Genomic DNA, 8,928 nt, shown 5'->3' on the forward strand with positions numbered 1-8,928 from the left:
AGGGAGGGGCCTTGGCTCTGGAGGACCTGCCCCCCCTTGCTTCCTGTCCTCTCTGGGAAGGCAGCTCACTTCCCTTTAACCCTTGCAGAGCTACTTCCACTCAACTCAGCCCTCTCTCGCTAGGCAGAACCTCAGATTTTTATTATTTTTATGCATTTTGGGGGCCAGCTGCCCCCCCCCCCGGCTTCACCAATGCCCAGATATCCTTTGGGGGTGAGGCTCTTGGCTGGACTCTGAGCATCTCCCTCCCTTGGCCAGAAACCAGAGGAAGAGCTTGCAGGGAAAAGGGCTTTGCAGGAGGCAAGGAAGCTCCTCCTAGAATTCAGGAGTGGAGAGATAGGAGGGGATCCCAGGGTCATCTAGTCCAACCCCAGCAATGCAGGAATCTCAGCTAAAGCATCCATGGCAGATGGCCGTCCGATCTCTGCTTAGAAACCTCCAAGGAAGGAGAGTCCACCGCCTCCCCAAGGAGACCTTTCCCTGCCCAACTGCTCTTAGATGTCCTCAAGGCAGCGGGTCCTGAGTTCTAGCCCTGCTGAAAGAATCACACTGGCTGTCAAGGAGGAATCCAGCAAAGTTCAAAATAAATAAATCCTATTCTCATCATAGAATCATAGAGTTGGAAGAGACCACAAGGGCCATCGAGTCCAACCCCCTGCCAAGCAGGAAACACCATCAGAGCACTCCTGACATATGGTTGTCAAGCCTCTGCTTAAAGACCTCCAAAGAAGGAGACTCCACCACACTCCTTGGCAGCAAATTCCACTATCGAACAGCTCTTACTGTCAGGAAGTTCTTCCTAATGCTTAGGTGGAATCTTCTTTCTTGTAGTTTGGAACCATTGCTACAAGAAAGAAGATTCTACCTAAGATTCCACCTAAGAAGATTCAACCATTGCTGTCTTCCACTGCCTCCCGCAGTTTGGTCAAACTCATGCTGGTAGCTTCGAGAACACTGTCCAACCATCTTGTCCTCTGTCGTCCCCTTCTCCTTGTGCCCTCCATCTTTCCCATCATCAGTGTCTTTTCCAGGGAGTCTTCTCTTCTCATGAGGTGGCCAAAGTATTGGAGTTAACCAATAACGATCTGTCCTTCCAGTGAGCACTCAGGGCTGATTTCCTTAAGAATGGATAGGTTGGATCTTCTTGCAGTCCATGGGACTCTCAAGAGTCTCCTCCAGCACCAGAATTCAAAAGCATCAATTCTTCGGCGATCAGCCTTCTTTATGGTCCAGCTCTCACTTCCATACATCACTACTGGGAAAACCATGGCTTTAACTATACGGACCTTTGTTGGCAAGGTGATGTCTCTGCTTTTTAAGATGCTGTCTAGGTTTGTCATTGCTTTTCCCCCAAGAAGGAGGCGTCCGTTAATTTCGTGACTGCTGTCACCATCGGCAGTGATCATGGAGCCCAAGAAAGTAAAATCTGTCACTGCCTCCATTTCTTCCCCTTCTATTTGCCAGGAGGTGATGGGACCAGTGGCCATGATCTTCGTTTTTTTGATGTTGAGCTTCAGACCATATTTTGCGCTCTCCTCTTTCACCCTCATTAAAAGGTTTTTTAATTCCTCCTCACTTTCTGCCATCAGGGTTGTGTCATCTGCTTATCTGAGGTTGTTGATATTTCTTCCGGCGATCTTAATTCCGGCTAGGGGTTCATTCAGCCCAGCCTTTCGCATGATGAATTCTGCATATAAGTTAAATAAGCAGGGAGACAATATACAGCCTTCTATTTAAAACATAGAACACATGAAAAGTAGACAAATGACACATCGCCTCTCAAGATTCTGATACCAACTACCATGTTCTTCCCTGGGCTCATTGTGTGGCCTTGTGGGACAGAGCCATCTCTCTGGTTCCTCCCTCCATCATTTATGAAAGTTCCCTCCGCTGCTACTGCCACCACATGGAGATGGCATTTTCCCAGCCTCTCTCAAACAATGAACACAATGTTATTTTTTCCTCTTTCTCCTCTATTTTAGTCTGATCAGACCCAACTTCACGGCCTCTTAGAAGAATTTTCTCTCCTTTGGAAACATGGAAGACATCTTCAGAAAATTAAGCACGCTTGCATTTAAGTTAGGCAGCAGCTTCTGAATTTAGAATTAAAGTTTCCAAAGCCAATTTTAAACATGCGGGGGGGGGGTGGACTTTAAAACTCCAAAACCTATGGCAAAAGTTTTCTTAACATTTCTAAGACTTAGGGTGGAAATCCTATTCACTCCTGAGTTTTACTGAGGTTGCTCTCTCACGCACAAGAACAAGAGCAAATATTTCCCATTTTCTTCATCCCAGTATTGGAGTTAGTGTGCTCATTCTTTCGGTTCCCTCTTTATACTTTTACTGCGAGTGGAGTGGAGGGGTTACACCAGCAAGTGAGAAAGCTCCCTAGGAGCCTTCTTACTCGCAAGAGGCCGCTTGGTCCACTTCAAAGCATTCACACTTGTATGAACCAACCCGGACCCTACCATCGTCATCCTAGACCAGGCATGTCCAAAGTCCATCCCGGGGGCCTAATCCGGCCCACCGGTCTGTTTAATCCAGCTGCTGTGGCAGTTTATTTCCTGGGGTAAAATCCCCCAAAAAGCTCAACAACTTCAATGCTAAAAAGAAGCTCAATGATTTTGGTCGGCCATCACGCATGTTCACTTCATCAATTCTGGCCCTCTTTGAACAAAGTTTGTACACCCCTGTCATAGACCCTTCTTTCTGTGCCTCCTCCATGAGAGCAGGGCCTTTTCTGCAGCGGCTCCCAATTTGGGGAATGTTCTTCCTAGGAAGGCTCACTGGAGGCCTTCATTACATGGTGTTAAACCTTGAAATTAATAAATAGTAGGAATTTGATACAGTGGTGCCTCGCAAGACGAAATTAATTCGTTCTGCGAGTTTTTTTGTCTTGCGATTTTTTCGTCTTGCAAAGCACGGTTTCGGAAAAGTTTTGAAAAAGCTTCAAAAATCACCAAAGTCTTCAAAAACCTCAAAAAAGGCCTTTCTCCTGGGCATGGTCGGCCAACTGGTGCCAAAGAAGGACAGAACTTTCTTCATGTATGCAACAACAGCAGCAAGAATTCTCATCGCAAAGTATTGGAAGACACAAGATCTACCCACCTTGGAAGAATGGCAGATGAAAGTGATAGACTATATGGAATTGGCGGAAATGACTGGCAGAATCCAAGACCAGGGAGAAGAGTTGGTGGAAGAAGATTGGAAGAAGTTTAAATACTATTTTCAGAAACATTGTAAAATTAATGAATGCTAAAATGATGTTGGATTGAAATGAAGTGGCTTTAGCAATAAGGTTAAAAAGAATATGTAAAAATGGACTGATAATTAGATGAAAATATAAAGTTATAATATGTTAAGATATAGAATTAAGATAAACACAAAGAGGGAAAGGATTTGCTGAATTAACCATGTGAATTGGAATACAAAAAAGGGAGGTGTGAGGAGGTCAGGAAACAAGTAATTGAAATATAAGATACGAAAAGATTGATTTGTTTTTTAATTGTTTTTTATTTCCTCATGTATTTTGTATTTTTCTTTGCATTTTTGTATCTTTTTTCTTTTTGTTTTTATTTTTCTTTTCTTATTCTGTAATTCTCTTTTGTCTGTAAAATGTCAATAAATATTTTTTTTAAAAAAAGGCTACCACACCGCGTGCTATGAGTTGCTCCTCGAAGTCAAGTCGCAACTGTATTAACGGTTTTAAGAAAAGGGAAACAAACTTGCAAGACGTTTTCGTCTTGCAAAGCAAGCCCATAGGGAAATTCGTCTTGCGAAGCAACTCAAAAAACCAAAAACCCTTTCGTCTTGCGAGTTTTTCGTCTGGCGAGGCATTCGTCTTGCGAGGTACCACTGTATTTGGAGTACTGGAGGGAAGACTGGGGGCCAGTGGAAAAATACAGGCTAAGCTTCCTTTCTAAGCCTGGGCCTCACCTGGGATAGAGGTGTTAACATGACAAAAGAACTTGATGGCCCATCTGAGAACCTGGTCCTGGGTCCTGGTCCATGCACAGAGCTTGCCATGATGATGGGTGTACACAAATTAATAATAATAATAATAATAATAATACCATCACCATTGGCCATGGTGTCCTCTGTCTAAGTTTGGGGTGGGTGACGCCGCTTTGTGGTGCTCCTGGTCCTTTGTGGATGAGCATCTCCACAGGGTAATACTTGGAAAGTGCTCTTTGACCCATGGAGCCTTCAATGTGGGGTTCCTTGGGGTTTGATTTTATCCCCTAAGAAACATGAAACCACTAGGTGGGGTTATCCAGAGATCTGGGGCACGTTGTCAGCAATTTGCTGGTGACACTCAGTTCTCCTTGACATCTGCAGGTCAGGCGGTCAATGCTCTGGAGCAGTGTTTTGCCTCGATAATGGACTGGATAAGAGCCAACAAATTGAAGTGATGACCAAGAATTCATCTTGTCAGATAAGAGAGAGAGAGGGTGGTTTTATGTATTAATTCAAGATTAGACCCAAGAAAGGATTCTTGAGGTGGAAGACACGATAGCTGAGACAAAAATGATAGTGGTTGGTGTCATGTGACAAGCAGTGTCATGTGAGAGCAGAAGCAGCAAAGCAGGCTGGGAAGTGCTGGGACTGCGCAATCATTCGGGCCTACTAAAGTTATTCAGGCCTAACTGCTAACTGTTGAGTCACTCTGACATGTGACTCATTCTCCTTATAAGTGGCGGCCATTTTCTCTCTGTGTTCTCAGGAAGATTTAAGTCAGAGTCAGTCTTCCTCAGTTGTGAGCAGAGTCAGCATGTAATCTCAGTCAAACTGTTTGGAACCATGTTGTTTATGAAGAAGTTTACTTTAACTCAGTAAAGCTCTTATTCTTTCACTGAAAAACTCTGCATTATTAATTTACGCTGCGTGACAGTTGGAATTTTTGCCTCAAATGAAAAAAAGTGGATTTTTAAAAGAAGCTTGAAAAATAACTGGTTGAAAAATATGATGGGAAAATAATGTTAATGGTAGACTACAATGGAATTTTATCGGAGACTTCTGGCAAAGCACTCTCACAATCAGGTCGGGGGGAAATGCTCCTGCTGACTCGAGCACCTCCCGATCGCAGCCAGGCAAGGCAAACACAGGGAGAAGTGACTGTTCCCAAAAAGGTCTGAGAGGACACTTCAGACCGAAAAGGGCACCAAACAGCACAAAAAGGAGCTTCAAGCACAGAAGAAGGGCTGGAGAACCTCAGCGCTAAAAAACGGGCCAACCTTGCAGCAAGACGCCCCAAGGACTGAAGTGTGTAGTGTTGAACCCTCCGTTTTATAAGAGCAGCCGGACCCTGCATCTCAAATAAATAAAATAAGATTCGGACCAAAAAGGAGCTCAAATTAAAAACTCCAAGCTCATGGATGCAGAGGTTATACATTTTTATTAAGAAATCTCGGCCGAAAGTTTTAAAAAATTTACTTACCAGAGATCCGTGGCAACACGATCTATCTAATTGCAATTAAAGAGCTTTACATCAAAGTAAAAAGTGAGGCTTAGCCTCCTGGCTCCTGCATACTAGCTGAAATATTGATGTTGAAGTGAGTAAAACAGATCAGCAAAGTTTAAGAACTGACATAAATCTCTTTTAACGCTGAGATGAAGAGAGGGGCGGAGGGGGGGAATCGCTAGATCCCTTCCCCCCAATCCTGGTGCTTGGCTCCATGGAGAATCACTCTGAGCAAAGCCATGGAGAAGAAAAAAGGATTAAAATAGTACACAGAACCCAACGGAACCCAAGGGAGCTATAAAGACCTGGCTGAACGTTGTGAACGGCAAAGAAGGGGGCAGGGCCATCTTAAGCATATCTGGTGCCATGGTGCAAAGCTCCCTCCGGTGCCCCCCCCATTTCCCTGGCTCTAGAGAGGACGGTGCTGCCGGTGGGGCCGGAGGAAGTGGGCAGCGGCTGGAGGGTGGCTCCTCCAGCCGGAAAGAGGCAGAGGCTCTGGGCACAGTGCTGCTTCGACGTGGTGCATGGTGGAGGCAGGAGAGGGTGGCGAGCTGGTGCCGGAAGGCGCCGAGTTCAGCCTCCGCCTCTTCCCTGGCGCGCTTCAGAACTTGGTGCCCCGTGCCACTAGCCTCTATTGGTAAGACACCCCTGGAAGGAGGAGAAAAAGACAGGAGAAATGAAAGCATTGAGGAATTGAAGAGAGGGTGGCAAAATGGCGATGACTATAAAGAAAAGATGAATCATCCATCATCCTTAGCCTGTTTAAAATGGAACCATAGACAAAATAATAGAAGGGTCTGCAGCTCTGACTGCAGTGATACCTTATAGTGGGGGATGTAAATGCTTTAAATATTACATCCTGCGGGCCACAGAAAGAGTTTGATATAGACCAATTCTTAAAAACAAATGGATTACAAAAAATCTCTCAAGAAAACAAGATAATGCTGAACTATAAAATTACAGAACAGGAGGTAGAAGGTGCCATTCAGAATATGCAGTTGGGCAAATCTCCAGGGCCGGATGGCTTAACCTCAAAATATTATAGATCTCTGAAGGATTGGATAATTCAACCACTAAAGGAGGTTTGTAATGAAATCTTGGAGGGGGAAAAAGTGCCAGAATCGTGGAAGGAAGCCTATATTACGCTTATACCGAAAACTGAGTCTGAAAAGACACAACTTAAGAACTACCGCCCCATATCCCTGCTTAATGTGGATTACAAAATATTTGCTGATATTTTGGCTAAAAGATTAAAAAAAGTATTAGTGGAAGAGATACATAAGGACCAAGCCGGCTTTCTCCCAGGTAGACACTTGTCTGACAACACGAGAAATATAATTACCATTTTAGAGAAGCTGCAAGTGAATATTAATACTAAAGCAGTTTTGATATTTGTTGATGCGGAGAAAGCCTTCGACAATATTTCTTGGAGTTTCATGAAGAAAAATCTACAGGGGATGGGGGTTGGTCAAGGTTTTGAAAATGGTATAGGTGCAATTTACTCAGAACAAAAGGCTAAATTGATAGTTAACAACGTGGTGACAGAAGAATTTAAGATCGAGAAAGGGACACGAAAAGGCTGCCCAATTTCCCCATTGCTTTTTATTTCAGTCCTGGAGGTTCTGCTAAACATGATTAGAAGGGACCATTTGATCAAAGGTATTCAGGTCGGAGCTAAACAGTATAAACTTAAAGCGTTTGCAGATGATTTAGAATTGACATTACAGGAGCCAGAATCTAGTACTAAAAGAGTATTAGAATTGATTCAGGAATATGGTCAAGTTGCAGGATTTAAGTTGAACAAGTTAAAGACTAAGGTTCTTGAGAAAAACTTAACACCGATTGAGAAAGAGAGGTTTCAGAATGAGACGGGATTAACATTGGTTAAGAAAGTAAAATACCTGGGGGTTAACATGACTGCTAAGAACCTAAATTTGTTTAAAGATAATTACGAGAAATGTTGGTCAGAAGTGAAAAAGGATCTTGAAATATGGTCAAATTTGAAGCTTTCCTTGTTTGGTCGAATTGCTGTTATAAAGATGAATGTATTGCCAAGAATGTTATTCTTATTTCAATCATTGCAAATTTTGGACAAAATGGATTGTTTTAAGAAGTGGCAGAAAGAGATTTCTAGATTTGTCTGGCAGGGCAAGAAGCCCAGAATAAAATTTAAAATATTAACGGATGCTAAGGATAGAGGTGGATTTGCCCTGCCAGACCTTAAACTTTACTATGAATCAGCAGCATTTTGCTGGTTGAAAGAATGGCTGCTTCTTGAGAACACAGACATTTTGGATTTAGAAGGTTTCAATAATGTTTTTGGGTGGCATGCATATCTGTGGTATGACAAGGTTAAAGCTCACAAAGCATTTAAAAACCATATTGTCAGAAGAGCATTGTTTAATGTCTGGACAAGATACAAAGATTTACTTGAAAATAAAACCCCAAGGTGGTTATCACCGATGGAAGCGAAGGCTCAGAAAAAGCTCAATATGGAGGCCAAATGGCCAAAATATTGGGAGATTTTGGAACAAGAAGGTGACAAATTGAAATTGCAGAGTTTTGAGAAACTAAAAGATAAAGTGCGAGACTGGCTTCATTATTACCAAATAAGGGAGGCTTATAATATGGATAAAAAAACTGGTTTCCAGGTGGAAAAATCAAAATTGGAAACAGAACTGTTAGATCCCAAAACTAAGATACTATCAAGAATGTATAACTTGCTGTTGAAATGGAATACACAGGATGAAACGGTTAAATCTGCTATGATTAAATGGGCACAAGATGTTGGACATAACATCATGTTTGCTGACTGGGAACAGTTGTGGACCACCGGTATGAAATTTACGGCATGTAATGCCCTAAGAGAGAATATTATGAAAATGATATACAGGTGGTACATGACACCAGTCAAGCTTGCAAAAATATATCACTTGCCCGATAATAAGTGTTGGAAATGTAAGGAAAATGAAGGTACATTCTTTCACCTTTGGTGGACGTGCCCAAAGATTAAGGCTTTCTGGGAATTGATATATAATGAAATGAAAAAGGTATTTAAATATACCTTCCTGAAGAAACCAGAGGCCTTTCTCCTGGGCATGGTCAGCCAATTGGTGCCAAAGAAGGACAGAACTTTTTTTATGTATGCTACAACAGCAGCAAGAATACTTATCGCGAAGTATTGGAAGACACAAGATCTACCCACCTTGGAAGAATGGCAGATGAAAGTGACAGACTATATGGAATTGGCAGAAATGACTGGCAGAATCCGCGACCAGGGAGTTGGTGGAAGAAAATTGGAAGAAATTTAAAGACTATCTGCAGAAACACTGTAAAATTAATGAATGTTAAAATGATGCAGGATTGAAATGAGATGGTTTTAGTAACAAAATTAAAAGAATATGCAAAAAGGATTGATAATTAGATGAAAATATGATGTTTAATATGTTAAGATTTATAATTAAGAT

The 8,928-nt window shown here is 42.4% G+C and overlaps 1 protein-coding gene and 1 pseudogene across 2 annotated transcripts in view; one reads left to right on the forward strand and one right to left on the reverse strand.

Annotated features, from left to right (window-relative positions):
* Positions 1–5,416, reverse strand: part of LOC128412045 (zinc finger protein 883-like) — an 88,135-nt gene extending 82,719 nt beyond the window's left edge. For both annotated transcript variants that reach the window (XR_008330020.1, XM_053384874.1), the window contains exon 1: positions 3,802–5,416. The gene's annotated coding sequence lies outside the window, so the exon portion shown is untranslated. The remainder of the gene's footprint in view (positions 1–3,801) is intronic.
* Positions 1–8,928, forward strand: part of LOC128412277 (zinc finger protein 420-like) — a 309,743-nt pseudogene that overhangs the window by 117,709 nt on the left and 183,106 nt on the right.

The sequence above is a fragment of the Podarcis raffonei genome, chromosome 4 (assembly GCF_027172205.1).
Source record: "Podarcis raffonei isolate rPodRaf1 chromosome 4, rPodRaf1.pri, whole genome shotgun sequence".
In the NCBI taxonomy this organism is placed as follows: domain Eukaryota; kingdom Metazoa; phylum Chordata; class Lepidosauria; order Squamata; family Lacertidae; genus Podarcis; species Podarcis raffonei.